We start from the raw sequence: 9,964 nt of genomic DNA, 5'->3' as shown, positions 1-9,964 counted from the left end.
CCTCCTTGATGGGTTGTTGTACTGATGTGTGGAGGTGTGCCATTGGTACCTTTTATTGTAAAACATGTCTTATGGGTAAAAGACTGTATTTTGTCGACAAGTCGGATTCCTTTTATAACTTGTTTAAGACAGCCGTTTTTTCGTGCATACTATTCGCTTATCTTAGTTTTATGCAAGTCTTAGTTAAGCAAAGCACTATTTTGTTAATTTTAGCCCTCAAATTTATTTTGTGTTTCATGGCCCAAACTTGAATGTTCGTACAAGTATATTTAAGTATAAATCCTTCTATTCTTACCAAATACTCAAATATGATAACCTGAAAAACTTAATGAACTTGCTTTGTGTTTTTATGCGTTCTTACTTTCTAAATGTTCATTTTTCTGTAACTCTTCTGCTGCTGTTATTAATTTGTACGGATGTTGAATCTAATCCTGGCCCTGAGTCTGGTGAATTTTCAGTATTTCATCTTAATATACGAAGTATTAGAAAAAAGTTGGATGTTATCGAGGACATAGCAGGAGAGTTTAATGTTTTATGTCTGACTGAAAGTCATTTAGATGACCAAGTATGTACTGATGATTTATTGATTCAGGGATTTCATTCTCCTTTTAGACGGGATAGAAATTTTGCAGGTGGTGGTGTAATTGTTTATGTCAATAATTTGTTAAAAGTAACTCGACTGACAGATTTAGAATATTATGGCGATGAAACTGTTTGGTTAAAAATTTCCCTAAACAATACAAATTTTATTGTAGGAACCATATATAGACCCGAAAATTCAGTTCAACCATTTTGGGAAAATTTGCGTTCTTCAATATATCATGATTTTGACATAACAGCTAACGTTATACTTACTGGTGATTTTAATGTCGATTTAATTACTGTTGCCCAAACCCATGTTTTTTTCAGATATTTAAAATTCCTTTGGTCTTAAAAATGTAATATCGGAACCTACTCGTGTAGGTCCGACTAGATCAAGTTTACTTGGTCCTCTTCTTCTAAGCGATTCTGTATTCTGTATAGTATCTTTTGTTATAAATATAGATAGGTCAGTTAGTGGTCATGAAGGTTGTACTGTTAGCGTTAAACTTCCTAGTTCTTTTAAACCTGTCTATACACGCAAAGTCTGGTTATATAAGAGAGCAGATTACAATAAGCTCAATGAGCTTAAAAAAATTAGTCAATATGATTTAAATGAAACTTTTTCAAATTGTGCATCAGTAGATATTGCTTGTGAAACTTTTACTAATGTTTTTATCAAATTTGTGGAACTTTGTATACCTACAAAAGTTGTAACCATACGACCAAATGATAAGCCATGGATGACTTCTGAGCTAAGGAAACATATACGACTTCGTGATAGGTTACACAAAGCAGTTAGAAAATCGAAATCTTCTTCGGCTATCCAAAAGTTTAAAACACAACGTAACAAAGTCAATAATATGAAAAAGTACTGCAGGCTACAGTTTTATGAGCATGTCCATGGCTTTATTGATAATTACTTATCTACTGGTCCCAAAGCTTACTGGAGATTAATCAAACGGTTAATAAATTCTTGTGGTACATCTAATGACATACCAATTCTGGTAGACCCTTTTACTGATACTGTAATTACTAGTGATGTAGATAAAGCTGATCTACTTAATGACTATTTTTGCAGTATAACTAGTATTGATGATTGTGACGCCCAAGTTCCAGATATTGTTCCAAAAATCAATAAAACTTTTTATTTTATTAGAGTAAATTATATGGAAATAAAAGATGTGTTGCAAATACTGAAACTTGGAAAGGCCTCAGGCCAGGATGAAATGAGTCATTATATGCTAAAAAATGTTTGTAATACTGTTTGTAAACCACTTGAGTTACTATTTAATATGTCACTCTCTGTTGGTGTTTATTCCAAAGTATTGAAATTAGCTAAAGTTATGCCGTTGTTTAAAAAGGATGATAGACACTCTCCTTCTAACTACAGGCCAATATCTCTACTGTCTACTGTTGGCAAAGTTTTCTAACGTGTAGGTTTCAATCATATCTATAATTATTTCATAGAAAATTCGTTGTTTTATCAATATCAGTCTGGTTTCTTGCCCGGACATTCTACTTTATATCAACTGATTGAAATGTATCATAATATATGTCTAGCACTCGAAGAAAAAAAAAACATACATGTATCGTCTTTTGTGACATCTCAAAAGCTTTTGATAGAGTTTGGCATAAAGGTTTGTTTATTAAGTTAAAACCCTATGGAATAGACGGAGAGCTATTGGCTTGGTTGAAGGACTATTTACATCAGAGACATCAAAAAGTATGTGTTAATGGGTCTTTTTCTAAATTAGGTTTTATAGATCCTGGGGTTCCACAGGGTTCTATTCTTGGCCCTCTTTTATTTCTGATTTATATTAATGATATGGCAGATGTATTTGATTCAGCTTCAAGACTTTTCGCAGATGACACTTCTCTCCAATGTTCTTCTTCCTCCTATCAAGAAATTTAAACTATCCTTAACAAAGACCTTCAATCTCTTAATTCATGGGCTAAAACATGGCTTGTAACTTTTAATCCTGACAAAACGGATGTACTTATCATCTCTAATAATAATGAAATAGAAGGTTTATTAGAATTAGAATTTGATGGAAATATTTTAGATTTCACTGATAGTCACAGACATCTAGGTGTTATTCTCAACTCAAGTATTAAATGGGGGGATCATATTGAAGTGATTTACTCATCTGTTATGAAAAAAATAAATGTTTTGAGAAAATTGAAATTTGTATTAAAACGGGATACGCTTTTAAGAATTTATCGTACTTTTATATTACCCATTCTAGAATACGCTGGCGAATTGTGGGATGGTTGTTCAAATTTGGAATCTGAAAAATTAGAAAAAGCCCAACTTGAAGCAGCTAGAATTATTACAGGCCTTCCTTCTTATGCTAGTATTCATGCTTTGAATTTTGAAACGGGTTTAGAAACTTTGTCTTCTAGAAGGAAAAGAAGAAAACTTCTACTCTTCTACAAAATCCATACTAACCAAACACCTGAATACCTTTACTCGTTACTTTCCTCTACTGTACAAGATCAAGCTCAATATTCTTTGAGAAATAGTAATAATTATAGAATTCCCTTTTTCCTTCTTTCTACAACTAATTCTTCTTTCTTGCCGTCTACTATGCGTTGTTGGAATAATCTGGATAACTCAATCAGGTCGTCATCCTCATTAAGTGTTTTTAAAAAGTCTCTTAAACCTATCGGTCACATTTCTCCACATTCTCATTTTGGGATAGGTGACCGTAAATTAAATATCATACTAACGAAACTTAGACACCGATGCAGTTCTTTAAATTATGATTTATTTAGGATAAACCTTGTGGATACCCCCAGTTGTTCTTGTGGACATTTGTGTGAAAATTCTTATCATTTTTTCTTTATGTGTTGTCATTATAATTTACAAAGAAATGTTCTTTTTCAACATTTAGATGATTTAAATTTACCCATACATTGTGATTTAGATTTGATATTGTATGGTAATAATGATATTTCTTTTGAAACAAACTCGAAAATTGTTTTGAATGTCCAAAACTTTATTAAGTCTAGTAATATGTTCACTTGACGTCATCCGCTTAAACTACCCTCTCTCTCTCTCTCTCTCTCTCTCTCTCTCTCTCTCTCTCTCTCTCTCTCTCTCTCTCTCTCTCTCTCTCTCTCTCTAACATATGTAGTTAGTGTATTTGTTGCCATATGGCTATTGCGTTGTCTAACTATAGCTTGATTGCGTTGTCTAACTATATCTTGTTATATATTGGGGAAAGGGTGTTTCATAAGTTGTAATAACTTGTACCTAATCCTGTTGTAATAATTTTTGCAATAAAATATGTTTAATTCAAATTCAACATTTACACGTTTACACCCTGAAACTATCAATATCCCTCAGTAACAGCTTGAATCTATAAACGTTTACACCCCTCAGTGTCAGCTTGAATCTATACACGTTTACACCCTGAATCTGTCAAATTCCCTCAGTAACAGCTTGAATCTATACACGCTTACACTCTGAATCTGTCAATATCCCTCAGTAACAGCTTGAATCTATACACGTTTACACCCTGAATCTGTCAATATCCCTCAGTAACAGCTTACACCCTGAATCTGTCAATATCCCTCAGTAACAGCTTGACACCCTCTATACACTTGTCTATACACCACCCTGAATCTGTCAAGATCCCTCAGTAACAGCTTGAATCTATACACGCTTACACCCTGAATCTGTCAAGATCCCTCAGTAACAGCTAACAGCTTACACCCTGAATCTATCCCTCACAGCTTGAATTTACACCCTGAATCTGTCACTATACACGTTTACACCCTGAATCTGTCAATATCCCTCAGTAACAGCTTGAATCTATACACGTTTACACCCTGAATCTGTCAATATCCCTCAGTAACAGCTTGAATCTATACACGCTTACACCCTGAATCTGTCAAGATCCCTCAGTAACAGCTTGAATCTATACACGCTTACACCCTGAATCTGTCAATATCCCTCAGTAACAGCTTGAATCTATACACGTTTACACCCTGAATCTGTCAATATCCCTCAGTAACAGCTTGAATCTATACACGTTTACACCCCTCAGTGTCAGCTTGAATCTATACACGTTTACACCCTGAATCTGTCAATATCCCTCAGTAACAGCTTGAATCTATACACGTTTACACCCTGAATCTGTCAAGATCCCTCAGTAACAGCTTGAATCTATACACGCTTACACCCTGAATCTGTCAAGATCCCTCAGTAACAGCTTGAATCTATACACGTTTACACCCTGAATCTGTCAAGATCCCTCAGTAACAGCTTGAATCTATACACGCTTACACCCTGAATCTGTCAAGATCCCTCAGTAACAGCTTGAATCTATACACGTTTACACCCTGAATCTGTCAATATCCCTCAGTAACAGTTTGAATCTATACACGCTTACACCCTGAATCTGTCAAGATCCCTCAGTAACAGCTTGAATCTATACACGCTTACACCCTGAATCTGTCAAGATCCCTCAGTAACAGCTTGAATCTATACACGTTTACACCCTGAATCTGTCAATATCCCTCAGTAACAGCTTGAATCTATACACGTTTACACCCTGAATCTGTCAATATCCCTCAGTAACAGCTTGAATCTATACACGCTTACACTCTGAATCTGTCAAGATCCCTCAGTGTCAGCTTGACTCTATACACGCTTACACCCTGAATCTGTCAAGATCCCTTAAGATCACCATGGATTTATAAACGTGCACACCATGAAATTTTTGATACACCATGAACCTGGAGGTACTCCTCAAAATCGGCACGGATCTATAAATTTTACTCCCTGAAACTGTCAATATTTCACAATATCAGTCTGGACCTATGATATTTACACCCTGTCAATATCCCTCAACATTGACCTGGATCTATAAACGTTTACACCTTGAAACTGTCAACATTTCACAACATCAGCCTGGTTGTATAAATAGTAACACCATTATTTTGTCGATATTCTTCAAAATCGGCACCGGATCTACAACGTGTACACCCTGAACCTGTCAGTATTTCTTAATATCACCATGTTTCTATAAACATTTACACCTAGAAATCGTCAGTATTCCACAGTATCAGTTTGGTTCTATGAACATTTACACACTGAATCTGTCAACATTGAACTCCTGTTAAATCTAATAGAACAATTTCAACTAATCGTTTTGCCAATATTACTGAATGGTTAGCGCATGTTTTTTTCTGAGTTTCATAGGCAACACACTTCAAGTGAACATTTAAAAGTTCTAGCGTTCTGTACATTGTAACAGAAAATGGTTGTTTTTTTTCGAAGATAATTTTGTCAGAAACATGCAACGTACGGGCGAAAATGAACGTTTGCATGATATCGGTATGGTAGAGACTGGCATTACTGAGAATAACGAGAAAAGACAGTTTGAGGTGCACATCAATAAAAGGATCTTCAAACAGATTGTTGACATACCTACAGTGTATGGAAACAAACTGCCTGACTTTCTCACGAGACTGAATCTATTAGACAGCTTTTTAAAAGAAATGGTAACAAAGACCTTGGGAAGTCCTTCGATTTAATTTTTAGATATATCAATAAAAACCTAAATTTAATGAATTATGAATGTATTGACCACTTGATCCCCATACCCGCTAGAGTTGAAATAGAAAACACGACAGACTCTTCATCAACCTCGATTTTTAACTACAACTAAAATAGAAAGGAATAGATTTTCAATAAGCCGTGCGTTAAGCAGGATGATTTCGATTTTTCTGTTGTGCGCTTTCCGTTTCTTGATAGTTGAACTCCCAAGCTTCCAAACCATATGGTTCGTACATGTCTCTGTTGATTCTCATTTAGAAATGTGATATAACATACTTGGAGTGATCTAGATTAACATTGGCATTATATAGTCTATGATGAAAAGACACTTACCCTTGCTGAACACCTGATCCTTTTCTGATGATATTTTTTCCAAACATATTCGTGTAAAACTTTTTTGTTGTTATTTTGCCGTTTGTCGGAGATTCTGTTGATATGTCGATATTTTCTTTGTTGTTTTATGAGTAAAATGCGGAATTTACCTCAAATAATGTTAAGACCACTTTTTCATGGATCATATTTTTTTGGCGATTTTAGTTCTTGAAAAGACCGAGTTCGATGACAACGCAACAAACGTATCAACATCTACGGCACGTTACTACGCACAAGGAAACACCGGCGACCAGCCGCAAGCTGAACAGAAAAGTCACGATTACAAAGGTCGGTAAGTGTACGATACTGTGCAATATTTACATATGTAGTGAAACCACAACTGATTACAGCAAATGACGTTATTTAAAATGGATAAATTTCTAAGGTACTAGGTACATAATATGACTTGGATTTATGAATGACCGAAGCAAGGCCATCTAATAGGTGACAATAATATTGAAAGTGCAGTCTTAAATAAAGTAAATATTTTGGGCTTATTTCATGAAATGAACATATTCCATAACTGAAGATTATCAAACATAAACGAATCATGATTTTGTGAAAAAAGTGTAGTAGTGGTTGTGAGAGGAAAAGGGATGAAACAAAGGGAATAGAGTAACAAATTACGGAGAGAAATGGGATAGCAGAAGGGGATTTGGTCAGTTAGGAATATTGACAGGAAATGAAAATACAAAGACAAGTTGGACAGTTAGGGACATCGAGGGAAGAAAGGACTGAGATAACGAGAGTGAGGAGAAGATTAGTTGGACAGTTAGGGACATCGAAGGAAGATAAATAGGACTGAGATAACGAAAGTCAGAGGGAGATGATTTGGACAGTTAGGGACATCGAGGGAAGAAAGGACTGAGATAACGAGAGTGAGGAGAAGATTAGTTGGACAGTTAGGGACATCGAGGGAAGATAAATAGGACTGAGATAAAGAGAGTGAGAGGGAGATGAGTTGGAAAGTTAGGGACATCGAGGGAAGATAAATAGGACTGAGATAAAGAGAGTGAGAGGGAGATGAGTTGGACAGTTAGGGACATCGAGGGAAGATAAATAGGACTGAGATAACGAGAGTGAGAGGGAGATGAGTTGGACAGTTAGGGACACCGAGGGAAGATAAATAGGACTGAGATAACGAAACAGTGAGAGGGAGATGAAATGGACAGTTAGGGACATCGAGGGAAGAAAGGACTGAGATAACGAGAGTGAGGAGAAGATTAGTTGGACAGTTAGGGACATCGAAGGAAGATAAATAGGACTGAGATTAAAACAGTGAGAGGGAGATGAGTTGGACAGTTAGGGACACCGAGGGAAGAAAGGACTGAGATAACGAGAGTGAGGAGAAGATTAGATGGACAGTTAGGGACATCGAGGGGAAGTAGAAAGGACTGAGACTACGAGAGTGAGAGGGAGATGAGTTGGACAGTTAGGGACATCGAGGGAAGAAAGGACTGAGATAACGAGAGTGAGGAGAAGATTAGTTGGACAGTTAGGGACATCGAAGGAAGATAAATAGGACTGAGATAACGAGAGTGAGAGGGAGATGAGTTGGACAGTTAGGGACACCGAGGGGAGATGAATAGGACTGAGATAACGAAAGTCAGAGGGAGATGAGTTGGACAGTTATGGACATCGAGGGAAGAAAGGACTGAGATAACATGAGTGAGGAGAAGATTAGATGGACAGTTAGGGACATCGAGGGAAGATAAATAGGACTGAGATAACGAAAGTGAGAGAGAGATTAGTTGGACAGTTAGGGATATCGAGGGGAAGTAGAAAGGACTGAGACTACGAGAGTGAGAGGGAGATGAGTTGGACAGTTAGGGACATCGAGGGAAGAAAGGACTGAGATAACGAAAGTGAGGAGAAGATTAGTTGGACAGTTAGGGACATCGAGGGAAGATAAATAGGACTGAGATAACGAGAGTGAAAGGGAGATGAGTTGGACAGTTAGGGACATCGAGGGAAGAAAGGACTGAGATAACGAGAGTGAGGGGAAGATTAGTTGGACAGTTAGGGACATCGAGGGAAAATAAATAGGACTGAGAAAAAAACAGTGAGAGGGAGATGAGTTAGACAGTTAGGGACATCGAGGGAAGATAAATAGGACTGAGATAACGAGAGTGAGAGGGAGATGAGTTGGACAGTTAGGACAGTTGGACAGTAGGGACATGAGATAACGAGAGTGAGAGGGAGATGAGTTGGACAGTTAGGGACACCGAGGGAAGATAAATAGGACTGAGATAACGAGAGTGAGAGGGAGATGAGTTGGACAGTTAAGGACACCGAGGGGAGATAAATAGGACTGAGAAAAAAACAATGAGAGGGAGATGAGTTGGACAGTTAGGGACACCGAGGGAAGATAAATAGGACTGAGATTAAAACAGTGAGAGGGAGATGAAATGGACAGTTAGGGACATCGAGGGAAGATAAATAGGACTGAGATAACGAGAGTGAGAGAGAGATTAGTTGGACAGTTAGGGACATCGCGGGAAGATAAATAGTACTGAGATTAAAACAGTGAGAGGGAGATGAGTTGGACAGTTAGGGACATGGAGGGAAGATAAATAGGACTGAGATAAAAACAGTGAGAGGGAGATGAGTTGGACAGTTAGGGACACCAAGGGGAAGTAGAAAGGACTGAGACTACGAGAGTGAAAGGGAGATGAGTTGGACAGTTAGGGAACATCAAGGAGGGGGGGGGGGAGGTAGATAGGGCTGAGATTAAGGGAGTGACAGATGAGTTTGACATCAACAGTTCAACAGTTAGGGATATGGACAAGAGGTAGAAAGGGTACAGACATGAATTAAGAGAGGGAGAGGAGTTGGATGGTGAAGGATATCTAGAGAAGATAGAAAGGACTGGAATTATGGAAACGGATATAAGTTGAGCAGTTAGGGCGGGGTAAATTTTAAATTTAATCGGTAAGCATAACAGATGAATGCTGTCAAGAGATTTTAGATATTTTGAGCACGTCCATCACGCAGCTTCCTAGAGAAGAAGACAATGAAAATATGCATTTTCTGGTAGCTGGAGGCAGTAGCTTTAAAGCAAGATGATAGAGAAGTAATGATAATGAGTGCTTACCCCTTCACAAGTCATTTCCTTGAACACAGTTTGGAAATGTTCATATCGATTGTTCATTATTTTGTATTGTGATGTATTATTATTTTTCTTTGTATATCTTTACTGCTTCCACTAATGCAGATACAATTGCATTATATATCGAAGAATGTGTGACGAAAAATACAGAGCATGGTCAGGATGAAAAAGTAAAACAGGAAAGTACAGGTTAAGAATGTATCGAAAACAGGACTTGAATAGCAGAATCAAAATAATAAGACGGGTACGTGGTATGGAATGGAAAAGTGGAATCACAGGAAAGAAAAAAATTAAACATATGACCATAAGAAAGGAAAAGGAGATGGTTAAAAGAA

Source organism: Ylistrum balloti, unplaced genomic scaffold (genome assembly GCF_031769215.1).
Source record: "Ylistrum balloti isolate Yb309-2 unplaced genomic scaffold, AGI_CSIRO_Ybal_v1 Utg369956, whole genome shotgun sequence".
Classification (NCBI taxonomy): Eukaryota; Metazoa; Mollusca; class Bivalvia; order Pectinida; family Pectinidae; genus Ylistrum; species Ylistrum balloti.
This window is presented reverse-complemented; position numbering follows the sequence as displayed.